General features: G+C 46.3%; 1 protein-coding gene across 3 annotated transcripts in view; it reads left to right on the forward strand.

Moving 5' to 3' along the window:
- ST3GAL2 (ST3 beta-galactoside alpha-2,3-sialyltransferase 2) overlaps positions 1-14,700 on the forward strand; it is a 235,769-nt gene that overhangs the window by 80,304 nt on the left and 140,765 nt on the right. The window contains exon 1 of one of the 3 annotated variants that reach the window (XM_069217525.1): positions 6,702-6,836. The exons of the other annotated variants lie outside the window; for them this stretch is intronic. The gene's annotated coding sequence lies outside the window, so the exon portion shown is untranslated. Of the gene's footprint in view, positions 1-6,701; positions 6,837-14,700 lie in introns of those variants that run through there. 3 annotated transcript variants of the gene reach the window in all.

Raw genomic sequence — 14,700 nt, forward strand, 5'->3', positions numbered from 1 at the left:
CCAGGTTTGAGCCTCGGTGTGTCGCTCAACATCCCATGATTTTGGGCAAATCACGTTTAAAAGTTTTAAACATTATTGCATAATTAATAAAAATCATTGCAACCAGCAACAAACATAAAAGCGTTACCAACTAAAACGGAAAACCAAGAAATGTCCTACTGGGGCATATAATTCTCATTGATTTAAGCTTGAATACCAAGATACGTTATTGGTCCACTGCTTAAAAAAAGTTCTGTATTTCAACTCAAGGGCAATAGCTGGAGCTGTCCATTCCAGCTCCATGCTATCAAAGTTCTGTATTTAGGCTGATCTTGTAAACTGCGCTAAAAATGTTACTTAGTCATAAACTGAATAGCTCCATCAGCTTTCACATTATGCAGCGCATGCTTTAAAAGGTGTTCCGCTTTTAATATGAATTTTGCTACGTATGCCATGTGTTGAGGTGTCATCCCATAGAGACTAAATAGGATAGCTTGTCGGCAAGATCTAACGCCACTGGAGATAAAAATGTTTTTGTGGTACGGTTTCTGCCAGGGTAACAGTGCAGGGCATATGCGTAGAAGATGTAAGAAGTCTTCCTGATGGTATGCACAGAGCCTACATTTCCCATTGTTTGAGGATTTGAGCCATTTTGGAACTGCATCCAATGAGGGGAGTAGTGAAATCTGGTGCAGCACCCTCATTTTTAGAGATTTTTAAAATATTTCTGCCAGGTGTGGCTGTGCTGTTGGAGCCTTGTATGTGTTAATTGTTGTCCATGAATAGGATGGTAGCCACGATAGCTGCTTGATTTCCTTATTTATTCGTTGCAAACCACATAATCTTCCAGTGCCTCAAAAATATGTACTATTACTGGTGCAGTTGTAGAACGCTCCAATACCTTTGGTCGAGTTTCCGCTATATAAAACTGTAAAAAAGAAATGTTGGTTTTCACAGGGTTTGGATTGCAGAATTGGGCTAAAACTGTAAAAATAGCACCACAGGAAGGAAGATCTGCCTTTTAGCACCTCATCAGTGACCCCCAGCCCAATGCGGAGGGGAAAAGGCTGTGTTATTTACTTTATAATCAGCCTGCCCTGCACATTCTTCAGTTTTTGTGGAGCTGGAAGCTGTGATTACATTTCCATGGTTCCCATGCTTATTTTTTTTTTTTTTTTTTTTTTGGGGGGGGGGGGGCTTTGCTGGTACCTGACCTATTAGAGCCAAGCTGGACACCTTACTTTGCTCTTTCTCAATTAGTCTCATAAATATTTCGCTCGCACCATGCATGGGACAGGCGAATAGCTGAAGGGAGTTCTAATGCCCCATTCACTCTTCTCTACGACGCAAGGCCACGAGATACAGAAAGAAAGGGGGTGTTACAGTGCAACAGAAGAGAGTAGGTGGTCTGTGTGGCCATTTTCACCGGAGTTCGAGTCACGCCGCTTGCTCTCGTGTTTCTTTACCTCGTGCTGGTCAGCAGTTTCAAGACTCTGCCTCGGGCTGACCGCACGGCTGGGGGACACAAAAATACAGACGGTCATATATTCTGAGGGTTGTTTCTGCGGGGTTTGGTACACGGCGGGGGAGCAGTCTGCGGCCGGCCGGTATTTGTGCTGCGTGCATTCAGCTCGTGCGGTTTCTGGCAGTGCGTTCCGGTCCCGCACCGCGCGGGGGTCGGGTTCCCTCTCCGGCGCCCCCGCCCTGCACCATTGGTCCCCGTGTCCTCCCGCCCGGATTTGCCGGCGGTATTAGTACATAAGCCCCTGTCCCGAGCCGTCCTCCGCGGGCGGCGCACGGTGGGATCCGCTGCAGCCGGAAGGATTACGGGTCGCGGCGGGAGCGGGAAGCTTCCCTCCGTTCCCGGGACTGCGAAATCCTTTTCGGAGAAACGGCCGCAGAGGCCCGCGCGTGGTTTGCAAGTTATTCACGTGGGCCTTGCCAGGCAGCCAGCCCGGTTGTCAGGGTCGGCTGCACACTTTAGGGAAGGGGTTGTCAGGCGTCAGTTTAGGGGTCAGGGGTCGGGATGGTGTTTGCTGCGCTGGGGCTGCATCACCTTTACTTTGGGGGCTGGGAGGAGAGGGAGTGAGTCCGAAGGACACGGGGTGATGGGGGAGACGGCAGGTGCCCCCTATCGGAGCAGATCTGGCACAATAAGCCGTGGGGTGTGCGGTGAACAAGGGGGGTTTAGAAGTATTTATAACCAGCTGAACTCAGCAAGTTCTGTACCCATAATCACAGGTTACTACCCGTTTCAAGACGTACAGCACACCCTCCACAGCTGGGGACTAAGGTCATGCTTTGGCAGACAACTTTAAACATCTCTCACACAGGATGAGCAGGAGCACCTGTGCGGCATCAGTGCCCAGGGATCTTGCTGAGGTCCTAATAACGATACAGGGGAAATAAGCACTTTACCATAAGCAAACTAAAGAGAAACGCCTGTTGATGATACGGATGGATGAAAGGAAGCAGATTAAGGAGAAGCAGGTGAAAATAGTCTCAGGTGCACTAGCCTGCTTCCTGAGCCCAACTACCCACTGCAATGAGCAAAGTAAAAGTGACCATATCACCAAGCGATCTACCACTGCACTACGTGTGGCACGTTTGTTATGTAACTTGTGATCCATTTGAACGGTTCTACTGCAAATTGTGGTAAATGCAGTTAATCCTTAACTGTGCCGAAAACATTGTAGCTGCTGATTTGCCTAATTCAGGTGGCCCTGATTATGTCCAAAAGTGGCCTCAAACAAAGTGAGGGCTTTGAGAGCTTCCTAATGGTCACTAGTCTCGGGGGTGGCTAAACTCTAGCTCCTGCCAACTTCTTAAGTACTGTTTCCTCCAACAATGCTGACCACCGTCCAGTGACGGGTCAGACAGCCTCAATCTTTGGTTATTGGAGGCATGTTTCCTGTCCCTAAGGCAGTTTTGTGCCTTTTTTGGACCAGGACAGCAGCTTCCATTGGTGCAGCAGATGCCGTGGCACCAGGACCCAGAGGCCTGAATTGGACCCTGCTTATTGCTGTATTTTATTATTCAAACAGCAGCCAAGGGGGTCCATTTAATTCTTTGCACTAGAGGCGGGCAAGCCACTAGAAGCTTGAGCCAGGGTAGCTCAGCTCGAGGTCCTATTGGAACCTTGAGCCTATAACGAACCGAGCCTGAAGTGGCTTCTGCCTGCCACCCTTCCTCTACCCAGAATGGGACATTACAGCCTGAGCTGCCAACGTTGAAACTGAGGAGTCCGACTCGAGTCTGCGTCAACAGCATACGGTGATTCTATGCAAATCACTCAATCTCCCGTGCCTCTAAAAAATGAATCTTAGCTGGTGTTATGTACCTGGTACCCTCAGAGCAGTGCATAATGTGATGTAATAATGTAAAAGCTTCCACATGTCAAAACACTTTTTAAATTTGAAGAGACGTCATATTTTACAGCATGTTTGTTATATGATTTACATAGCAAACATTTTCAAGGCTAGGCTCATGAACAGGCTCTGAGATCCGAGCCAGAACCTTGACTCTGCTCCGCCCTTCCTGTTAAATGAATCACTGGATAAGTAACTGGTTCCAATATCAGTAGAGCTGATAATGTGAACAAGGTCTTCTCGGAAATGTAGCCTGTGAAGGAACCTCTTGAAGCAGCTAATGGATCCTGGCTGCCTTGGATCCGGTTCTGCATCCGAGAGTAAGGACTGGATGTCGCAGTCTGGGCTTCAAGTGTACTGAAAATACAACCGCAGGCTACAAGACTGTAGAATCCTAAACTGTAGCCGCACTAGAGCGATGGTCTTGACTTGGGAACACTAGAAGAATGTCCCTCTCCTCTCTAAGTCAAAGGTGTCTTCCCTGAAGTAGCTAAAGTCTCGCCCGTGCATTAAAAACAACCGCTTTGATCCTCTGAAATAAAGTTGATGCCCAGTAATGTTAGAAGAGATGGCAAAAAAAGTTATTCCTCATGATTTGTGATCATAAAATTACATTTGAGGTTGGTGTGGCTAAAATAAATGGCCTTTCAGCGCCTTTGAATGATGTTTGACTCTGAATTGCGCTTTTACCGATAGTGTTTACAATTCAGTGTTTTTTGTGTGTGCGGATCTATTGAAACCGTTTTCCAGCGTTTCGCATTACAATGAATTCCTTTAAAGAGTTGACTTCAACTCGAGGACGTAATATGTGCTCCATTAAATATAAATTAAAGAAGTCAATCCATGCTAGATTGTGGACATGTGATTTTATTTCGGAACCTAGGGTTGATATCTGTTTGGAATAGAGGCGTGCTTGTTTGACAATTAGTTGCACAATGATTGTGTGCTTGCGTTGAAGCTGATGTGAGGCGTTGTGTGCTCTCCACCTGCGTGTGTGTGTGTTCGGGTGGGGACACTTTGGTGCAGTTGCCTTCTCACAGCTGGGAAGATGGTGGTACCACCGATGGACATCTGCAGGGTGGCGGTACCCTCATTGCACGTTTGTGTGGAATCCTCTTCCCATTAAATGAGGCAGTGTCAGCTGACACCATTGCCACGCAGTCCTCGCAGCTGTAGAGGGTTGGGTAATTCGATACCGTTGTGTTAGAGTTTAAATGTTCATGTTCGTTTTGGGAGCGAGATGATCGTGACGCTCCCTTGAATTTAAGAAATATTGACATAGCTATAGCTTGAAAGTCTTTCCATCTTGTTAACTAATGGTGAATACTTTAGTGTTGTTCATTCTGTTATTAATTTAATATTTGATCTGATGAAGATGAAACGGTTTGATGCCTTCTGGCACTGTGTATAAGTGTTGCTCGTTTAGTCTGAATGCAGCGGGATACACTAGGTTGTCATAGGTCGTCTCGGGGTCAGGAGGTGGAGAGAGGCCTATTGGGTCCCGCTCACCTCTCTATCACTGCAGAATGACCGAGAGTGCAGCACAAACCTGACCGAACTGAGAGAACCGTGTGTTCAAAGCGTCACATCCAGCGTTTAGAGTACGACCTCCATAATGAGATTAGCATGTGTAACGCACCCTAAGAATTAAATCCACACTCGGCTCCAGAGGCCAATTGTTTTCTGATGAGCGGTACGAGGTGATGGGCGCTGCTGGGGGGGGGGGGGGGGGGGGGGTCTGGGGCTCATCTGAGCAGTGCCAGACATCATGCAGTTCCAGCCTGTGTGTTTTGGACCTGCTCGCATCGCCGAGCAGGGACAGCCATTGGGTACTTTCAGCCTGTTAATTCAACACTGTGAACTGACTCAATCAGTGCGCGACATTGGGGATGTGCTTGAAAAAAGTATCTTTTTCTGTCTGTGTGTTTTTCCATGTATTTTCAAAGGGCATCGGAACACAGACAAGTACGTGCTTGCCTTGTACATGAGGCTGGGGCCACACAGCGTGTGCTCTCTCTGAAAGAAATATTTCTGCCCAAGCCTTAAAACTGATGGTGAGGGGTTGAGCAAATTCTGGCCTTGGTCGATAGATAGCGGTATACTTTATAAGGTGTCATGGCTTGATGCAAAGAGGCCTGAAGCAACCCTGCACCTATGGTATAGACAAGCTGCCTTCGCTCCCTGACCCTTAGTGCTTGCTAGACCATGTCTTTGATAGTGTACCAGTGGGTTTATGGGGTGGTCGATGTAAAGTAGAGAAAAATCCATCATTTTCGATAGCTGGCTCACTGTGCCCATAACCAAATGCTGTAGTTGATTTGCTCAGTGGACAATGAAAGTATTGTTTTTCAAGGGTGATGCATGATCTAAAAACAACCTTGCAGTATTTTTCTACTTCAACAGTGATGATATTGTCGGGGATTTTGACAGCACACAAAGCAGTATAGCAAGAGCATTAATCAATTTGTCTGCATCGGCAAGAACTCCGTTTTAGTGGCATTTCGTTTAAGGAAGCAATTTCCCATCCATCTATGGATGTCTGAGAAACATTTCCTGTACGATAAAATTCTTCATTTTGTTTGTGCATGTCACCAGTAGGCAGCAGCAGTGGCTCATATTGCTGTAAGGTGCTTTTTTTTGGAGAGGGTAAATAAGTTTGTGGCCAATGGCGAACATCAGCTCTTTTGAAGGAAGGGGGAGGAAGGGAGTTTTTTTTTAAGTTTCTACTGATGTTTGCAGGTGGAAAGCACCGGTAACTCATTTTGTGGGGACTGGGGGTTATTTTTCATCATCCAACTTTGATCGAGAGCAAGAGAGAAAAGGGCAGAAATGGAACAAACATTAGCAACATCGGCAGTCTTGCCTTTTTAGCCTGCTGGCTTTGGAAGTGCTTTTGGTTGGTGCTGTGCAGCGTGTGCAATGAAGAACAATTCTGCATGAATGCACACGTTTGCATCAAGACGTATGTCTGTTCATGCTGCATGACATAACCACCATGCTGTTTAGTTTTTTATTGACCCCAGATGGAAAATGCCACTTGTAGCAGTAAAAAAAGAATGTAAACATATGTGAAAGCACTTTGTAAAAACAGAGAGGTCTGCAGCAAATGGCAGGGACTGGACAAGTGAAATAAAATGGGGGGCATTCTGAAATAACCATGACTGGGTAGGGATTAGGACAGTGAGTAGAAGTGAACAAAGTTGGGGTGGGGGCTATGGTGAGTGGGCCGTGAACCAACAAGGAGGCAAATTAAATAAATTAAAAAAGCTGAGTTTTGGAAAGTAATATGAGTGCAGTGGGAGGTATTTGTGGGTCGAAGTAGCACACAAGGAAGAGAGCAAGAAAATGCATAAACGTGCGAGCAAGATGGCGCTGGGGAGAATGCTTTGCAGTTTGCTCCTTCCCGCTCCAGTCATCTGAGCCTTGCAGACAGAAGGGTTGAATTCGGGCGGTCGGCCCGTGGACTAATGCTGGTGTAGCCGGGCTGAGGTATGAAGTGGCGTGCCTGATTTGTTTCTGTCCTGGTGCAGGGGGCTGTGAAGTGTTTTCTCCAATCCGGTGTTCCGCGCCCTCTTGCTGGCGCGCGGCTCCTCTCAGTGGTGGCTCTCGGATTACATGCTGGGAAGCGACACAAAGGTCAGCAAGCTCTGGCTGGCAGGCACCGTGGATGCGGTTTCAGCTCAAGGCTCCGTCGGGCCAGTGGCGTAGCGTGGGGGTGCAGGGGGGGCCGGCCGCACCGGGCGCAACATCTGGGGGGGGGGGGGGAACTCGAGTGCTAAAATCCACGGGTTAGGGGGCGCAAATTACTTGCCTTGCCCCGGTGCTGACAATCCACGCTACGCCACTGAGTCGGGCAGGAGCCTAGAAAGAAACCAGAGGGCCCAACCGAAATCCCCATGAAGACCCGAGGACCAGATGCTAGAAAGCATCCGGGTGGAGGAGACTCTGGGAGCTCTCAGGGGTCTGCCCCTCAGCACCGAGGTCTTGCCTTAACGCTAGGTATAAGGGATGGCATTCAAACTTGGGTGACAGCTGAAACAAAATCCCGGGGGTAGGGGGGGGGGGGCGTTGGGGGGGCACCAGCAAGGTTCTGTTGCTGGCAAGTTGGTGACATAAGCCGCAGGGGGCACTACTTTCGTCCCTTGTAGGGGCTTTGAAGGGAAAGAGATGAGTTATTGGTAGGGCAGGGCCCTCAGACTTTGGGGAACATGTTTTTCCATTGACTGACGGGTCTGATTCGTCCAACTTCAGCAACGCGTTCTCTCTTGATGATAATGTTTCTGACTTCGCCATTAGTAGTGCCCCTGGGGGTTTTCTTGTTGCAACTGCACGGAGTGGTGGGCGACCATGGCTGCGAGTCTGATGCGAATGTCACTCACAAACTCCTATGGGATTATTCTGTCACACAGCAGGTACACCAAGAAGGGAAAAGTGACCTGACTGTAACACCAGGGCCCCGGTTTTAAGAATTTACGATAGAATGGCCTCTCCTTCAGCACCCGAACCCGCTCTGTCACTCATACTGCAGTCAATTAAATATTTACAAGAGGACGTACGGAGTGACAGCAGTCAGGCACGGTTAGCGTCCAAAAAACATTCAAGGTTCTATCCATAAAGTGAGCAGAGCATGTTCTGAAGTTGGTGAACGGATTTCTGAAACTGCTGAACAAGCCAGGCGTGAGAGTCTGAAGTGGGGGCGGTGAAAGTCTGGCAAAAGTCCCAAGATACGCCGATGATGGACGTTATGTGGAAGCTGGAAAATGTTGAAAATCCCCAGTAGAGTAATAACCTTCGATTTCTTGGGATAGCTGACCGGGCAGAGGGAGACAACATCTGTTACTTTATGTTGACTCTATTGAAAGGGGCATTCCTCGAGCTCTCACATTGGGACTGGGATTATGAGGTCATAGTTTTCACCGGTTCCCTTTCTTGCTTACGAAATGCCAGGACACAGACCCTAGGAAACCTAGGGCTATACTGGTGTATTTTGGGCATTTTCTACTATGTCAAGTTATTTACCATAAAGCTCACCCCAGTGCCAAAAGGGAAGCTAAGGGGCACTCCTTTTTTTTGTTAGAGCTGACTTCTGTAATGCTACGGTGAAGCGACTGTGGTGTTTGAGGCAGTTTATTGATTCATTTCAGAAAGTGGAAGGAGATTCTGTATTGCTGAATCCGGCCCGGCGGAAGGTCAGGCTTAATGGGAAGTCTCAGGTTTTTAACTCTGAAATAAAAGCCCAGGAATATTTAAAGGAATGTACTACCCGGGGGTATGACAGCAATTGAAGAGTCATGTATTAGGGTGCCCTAGTTCGTGTGGGGTGTGTGGGGGGGGGGGGGGGTTGCATGGAGCTTGACCACCTATAGGCGGAGGCTACTACTTATCTCGTTTCTTCTCTCCTCTTTTCTTCTTTTTGTCTTAATGATGTTGGCTGCGAGTTTTGGGGGGGGGGGGTGTGGGGTGGCAGCCGAGGCTCACTTTTGGGTGACATCTTTCAGGTTCCCAGGCCTGATTGCTCAATGTGGATGGGGTGTGGCTAGGGTGAGGGATTGGATTGAGGGTGGAAAGGGGTGGGGAAGGGTGGTAACCCATGAGGTTGGTTGTATGTTTTTTGTTGTTGTTGTTATTGGCTTCTATTTCTTGTAAAGGGGGGGCCAGTGGAGTCGTCCTGGGGAGGGTCTGCTCATGATCATGGCCCACAGTTTTTTTTAAATTTATATTCTGATTGCTTCCATTAATATCTGTGGGCTTACTTATCGGGGAAAAAGGGCAAAAGATTACCTTTGAGCTTCAGATGGTAAAAGCAAATATTCTATGCCTCCAAGAGGCACACTTAAAAGGTGCCTAGCGGGACATCCTCAAATCTTTTGGTTTCAAATTAGATGGGGGGACTTTGCAAGGGGTTAAGACTCAAAGAGTTGCAATCCTCAACAGGCCTTCAATTCCAAATGCACACATGTGGATAACCGGGGTGCTGTGTGATCTTAGAATGCCATTTGTTAAATGGAGTATTTACACTCCGTTGTGTGTATGGCGCAGTGGTGGTTGATCCCACGCTGTTTGCCTGGCTTAATGAGTTGGCTTTATGGCCCTCCCCCGCAATCGTCTGTTGCGACTTTATTATAAACGCCATTGGTGATTGGTCCGATGAGTCTCTTAGAAAGTATTCTGGTCGGAAATAAAGGGTGTTTCTGGGAGTGTGTAACGTGGTCTGGGATTATGGAATAGTGGATGTGTGGTTGGGAAAAAGGACAGCGGATCCTGGGTTTACCTATTTCTCTGCTTCACATCAGAAACATGCCCGTTTGGATAATTATTTTGTATCGCATTCTCTTTCAACATTCTAGAATTGTAAAATTTCCCTGGGTGATGTTGGATCATAGTATATTAGTGATAGAGGTGGAAGTCGAAGGATGGGTTAGGCAAAACCTGAAGTGGAGCTTTAAACGTTCCTTATTGTGGGATGAAGATTATGTAAAACATATTAAAAATTGGACACCGATTTTTATGAAGGATCATATTAGGAGTGCTCCCATCGGGATAGTCTGGGATTCTTTTAAGGCAGTTATCCGGGGTGAGACCCTCCGATTTAGCTTTAGTCAGTTAATGAAGTAAAAACTCAAAGAACTTGAATTATATGAAGCCCTTTCTACTGCTGAGACCAATTGGGTATTGGCTACTGTACCAGGGGATAACGTTCAAGAAGTCTTGCATAGAATGGCAACTGCTATTGCAGAAATTACTGCAATATCGGTAAAAAAGGCAGCTGATACATTTTTGGCTTGGAAACAGAAGTCTTATGAGTTCGGAGAGAGGGTGGGCCACTTGCTTGCTATCCCTACCGAACAAAAACACGTCCAAGGGAAAATTGGAGGGATTAGTGATCCTGTTTTTGGGCTAGTTTCCGATCCTGAGGGTATTGGGGGGACCTTTCAGATGTTCTACTTGGATCTCTATACTGAAGATTCTATATGGGAAGACGACGAGGTGTTACAGTTCTGGGACCAGGTCTCAGTTGATTTCCTTGGGGTGGAGGATTGTGACGCTTTGGAGGGTGAACTCTTCTGAGAGGAAGTCCTCTGTGCTATCTCTAGCCTGCCTTTGGGCTAAGCAGTTGACACGGACTGTATTCCCTGTGAAATCGATGGGGTGTTTTCCTCTACCTTAAAGGATTGTCTCTTGGCTTTATTCACACATGTATATAGTGGTACTACCACTCAATCTTGGTCTACTGCCAATATTGTTTTTTTTTTCCCCAAAAAAGCAAGTCTCTGCAAGATCTTGGCTCATACTGCCCAATTATTTTGATGAATAAGGCCACAAAAATCTGTTAAATCATGGCTTTTCATCCTTCAGGGGTTATCAGTAAAGTTGTGTCCCCAAACAGCATGGGTTTATACCTGGGAAAGAGACTACCGATCATGTATGAAGGGGTATCTCCCTCTTGATTTCTCCGCAGTCGTTGGGAACCCTGTGGCGTTAATCTTGTTGGCCGTCGAAAAAGCATTCACTAGGGTCTCCTGGCGATATCTATAGAACGCTATGCAAAGAGTTTGCATAGGGCCAGGATTTATTAAGGCAGTTTGCGCTCTGTATTACATTCCGGTGGCTAAGGTTAACGTGATGGGCAATCAGTCGGGCCCAGTGCCGATTCAAAGGGGTACGCCTCAAGGTTGCCGTGCTCCCCTTTTCTTGTTTCGATATAGATTGACCCTTGTATTCGGAGACTGGACGGTAACCCCTTAATCTCGCAAGTCTGTTTCCAGGGTTGGGAGACTAAGATCCTATTTTACACTGATGATGTTGCTTTGGTTATGTCAGATACCGGCAATAGCCCTTAAAGAGATTGAAATAGAGTCTTGAGTGTCATCTGAACAATGATCAGACTCAAATTATCGATAGTAATACCCTGTTGACAGATACCGGAGTAGTAGGGAGTGCGGTTTACTTGGGGGGGGGGTCAACATATTAGCTGATGTGGATAAAATTGTTGGCCATAACCTTGGTCCTCTAATGAAGAAAGCAAGAAAGGATGTTTTCAGGATTAATAACTTGCACCTCTCCTTGGTGGGTAGATGCAATATTTTGAAAATGCTGTTTCTTCCCAGGGTGTTATATTTTTTTCCAGGCCATCCCTCTAGAAATAGAGAATAAATGGTTCAAGAAGCTTGACAACGTCATCACAGGTTTCTTATTGGCTTATACCAAGGCTAGGAGAGCTATGCAGTTTCTCACACTTCCGCAAGAGAGGGGTGGCTGGGCAGTCCTGAACTTAAATTATATTGCTGGGCTACAGTACTACAACAGAGCTGTATACTATGGCAAGACAAGGTTGTAGATGACTAAGCAGTAGTAGGCATCCCCTCCCGCTTTGAGTTATTGCTGGGGAAACAGGCATGGGGGTGTATATGGAGACAAATTAAAAATGGCTATTTCAAGACTCTGCAGGGAGTGTTCAGGATATGGTCTGTACTGCATAGGGAACGGGCATCAGTAGATTGAACTGTAATACCCCACGCTGCCCCAACCCTTTATTACCAGATATATTTCAAGATCTTTGTATGCTAAGATGGAAGGTGCTTGGTCTTAGTCGGTTCGGGGATTTCTATGATTACTTAGGTATTGTTTCTTTTGAAGAGTTAAGAAATTTGCTTAAGATGGGGCATGTGGAGTTTTTTAAATACTTTCGGATCCAAGATTTTCTTAGACGGAAGGGTGGTGGCCCTCTCGGGTTCTCCAGAGTAGATTTGGTGGAGGCTTTAATAAGCTGAAGGCTTTGCCCCATCGGAGAGAGATATGGCTTCCTGAACTCGCGTACGAGAGATGATCTGGCAGAGCATGCTTTAAAGTGGCAGGAAAAATTTGCAACGCAGATGCCCACTCTGCCAGAGTCTCTTCACCTGGCCCAACTGGTTATTCTCTTTGCAGATACAGCACTGTAAAACCTGTTTCGACCTTTTTATTCCCCAGGGAAGATAATTAAGTGGGGAGGGCCGAAAGGGATTCGGTGACCTCGATGTTAACTCCTCGGGGCTGAGGTTTATTTATTAAAAAAGAAAATAAGTTAACTGACTTGACTGCTGAAAGCAAAATTAGGAAGTGGTTCCCTGAATGTGGGCAGTGGAAGGATATCAGTAATCAAATGAAAATTGTAGTAAACTACCTATGCTCAAGGGGTAGGGACTAGTACAAGAAGAGTGAAGAAAAGCCATTGGAAAAAAAAGCAAACAAATGAGAATGATAGGAAAGCCTGTTACTGGCAAGCAATGGAAGCAGGGGTCAGGCACAAAGCACACTGTAAGTTTTGTATGGTCCACAAGAGGCCTGTGACAACAAGCGGCTAAAAGCTGTCCATAGGTAAGAGCTAAAAAGGAGAAGGAAGAGAAAGGAAAATAATGACATGGGAAACAAATCATGCATTTGTGGTGAGCGAGCCATGGACCCTAAAGCAAGCAAGAAACATGGGGCCCATTTTTTTGCTTTCATTGTAAACAACTAGCAATAATTGAGATGCACGGAGGCCCTCAGACCGCTATGTCCGGTATCAGTGCACCTGCTGCACTTTTGACAGCAATGCCCCTGTAAGCAAGGTTCAAAAGCACCTGTAAGAGTGAGATAAAGAGACCAAAATTATAAGTTGGTGAAGAAAGAGGTATAAATTGGAATCAGTAAGAGGCTATCTTGTTTTTTGCTGGACTGGATTGTAAGAGAAGGTTTGGCCCATGCACTTATATTTTTGCTCTTTCAAATTATGCATGTAGGCCAGTGTCAGTAAGAGGTAGGCTGTGTCTAGCATTTACAACGTTGTACGACTGAAATTAACTTTACCACATGAGTTCTTGTCCAGAATTGTTACTCATATTAATTTGAAACACCCTGGTAGGATTGTGTTGTGTACCAATGGAAAACGTCACTCTCTGGTCAGCACACACCAGCTGTTTTTTGTGTGTTTTTGCAGTGACCGAGTGATTGAAAAGAAAACTGTGTGACTAATCAGGCTTAGCACTTCACCACCACCATCTTCGGTTGTTCTCTGATCAACCAAGCTAGTTTAAGTGGCCATTTTGGGAGACCTTGGTGCTCTAGCCCTACAAATGTCAACTGGAAGTGAATGTATACAGGGCTGTAGGCTACCATTATGCCACCAAGTGCTGCAGAGCTGTGCCACTGGCACACCTAAGGCAAGCCCTCCTGTACTTGTCTGTTTCAAGTCTGGCCAGTTGCTAGCTATGCTGATTAAATCTGCCATGTCAAGGTGATTTTTTTTAAACATCAAGGAGCCGGGAAAGTACTTAAAAGTAGTTAAAGCTCCCTAAAAGATAACTACATATGTGCAGAGAGGCACTGATATCTGCCATGCACACTCCACCCCTAAGCCATCCTTTCGATTGGCCCTCTCAAACATTAGATCCTTTCCGAAACACAGATGGGGGTGTTCTTATTACTAGACGATCAATTGAACAGTCTCTTCCTCTGAAAACATGATTGAGGGAGTGCAAGAATCCAGACCCATGTATTGCCACCCCTCTGGACTTTTAAGGTTCTGTGCTGCTGTGACTGGGTAGGCAAACAGAAAGGAGGGGTGGCTATTCTATATCTACCTAATTCGAATATAAATGTTAACACCGAATTGATCTCATTAATCCCGGAGTCTATGGTCTAAAGCTGGCTCTCTGTGCCATCCGTTTTCAGGGCTTTCCTAGTAGCATATTGACCCAATTCAGAAGAAAGTTTTAGAGAGAAGTTCCTAGAGCATGTGGGCTGATGTCTCTTAGTTATGCTAGTGTTATCTCCTGAGATTACTTAGACTATTGGGGGGAAAACACTAATGATTCTAGATTTTTAATGCTTGCTGACGAGCTAGGGAGGCAGGGTTCAAGCAGATGACATATGAGCCAATGCATAATATTAGTCATGCTTTGGACCTTATCTTTAACAAATCTCTTAGTGCCCGAAGAGAAAATAAAAGCACACCAGTAGTTCGATCTGACCATTTTCAGAATAATTCTTTCCTTCACCTGACTTCTCAAAAGGGAAGAACTTACCTCCTGGTGGATCCCTGGCAGGCACAAAATTAGACTGAAGTATATAAAAAAGTGATGACAGTAATGCTTTAATTAATCTCAGCCACTGTTAATTACTCAGGCCACATCGTAGTCCATTGTTATTTAACACACCGTGCCATCTCAGTTTGGGCCCAGCCATAGGCATACAGTCTCAGCCCTGCTGCAATGGGAACAGTCCAGCCCAAACTGCCAGGCCAGGCTCTCCCTGAACCGTAACACAAGCAACTTAGGACCAATTGTACCCTAAGCAGGGCTCATCAGCCAGGTATAGCTTAATTCCAAAGACG

The sequence above is a fragment of the Pleurodeles waltl genome, chromosome 12 (genome assembly GCF_031143425.1).
Source record: "Pleurodeles waltl isolate 20211129_DDA chromosome 12, aPleWal1.hap1.20221129, whole genome shotgun sequence".
Classification (NCBI taxonomy): Eukaryota; Metazoa; Chordata; class Amphibia; order Caudata; family Salamandridae; genus Pleurodeles; species Pleurodeles waltl.